Raw genomic sequence first — 651 nt, forward strand, 5'->3', positions numbered from 1 at the left:
ATCTATAGTAGGAGAGTGAGTATGACCTGTTGTTTCATTCATTGTGTTGATTGTAGTTGCGACAGTAGAAGGAATGAAAGGTTGGTCTTCATAGTAAGGAAGAGCTGAAACACAAAGCCACACAATCGCTCTGATTAGGTTTCTCATTCAATGAGTGATTATAAACACAACATTTTACAAACTGAGATCAAACTTTTAGGGAATGAATTTTAATTTATGCCAGTTTCTTCATTTTTCACAAGTGGCACAATGTGAAGCTATTGTCCCAAAGTTAAAACAAAATTGGATCTGGAACTCATCAGCATGAAAGCGGCATGCTGTGTGTGGGTTCCGTAGAGGCAAGGCAATGGGTAGGAGACAGTCATGATGATAAGCAAAGGGGAGTGATTCTAGCCCACAGTGTCTTTGTGGAAAGATTCCTGTTCATCGGGACACCACAGAAATCAAACAAGAAACAAATTTCTGTCCTTTCTGTGAACAATCAGGTATTGTAGTTCCTATAAGGACCCAGTCATTTGTGTGACTAAGAATAAGATGCTGTCCACTCTTTGGAAATTAAAATATTGTGAAACAGTCAGTTCTTAATTTGGCTCACTTGCAGAATGTGTAATAATTGCATTGATCTTAAGATGGAATAAAATAATAGGAAAA

Source organism: Rhincodon typus, chromosome 25, assembly GCF_021869965.1.
Source record: "Rhincodon typus isolate 14 chromosome 25, sRhiTyp1.1, whole genome shotgun sequence".
Classification (NCBI taxonomy): Eukaryota; Metazoa; Chordata; class Chondrichthyes; order Orectolobiformes; family Rhincodontidae; genus Rhincodon; species Rhincodon typus.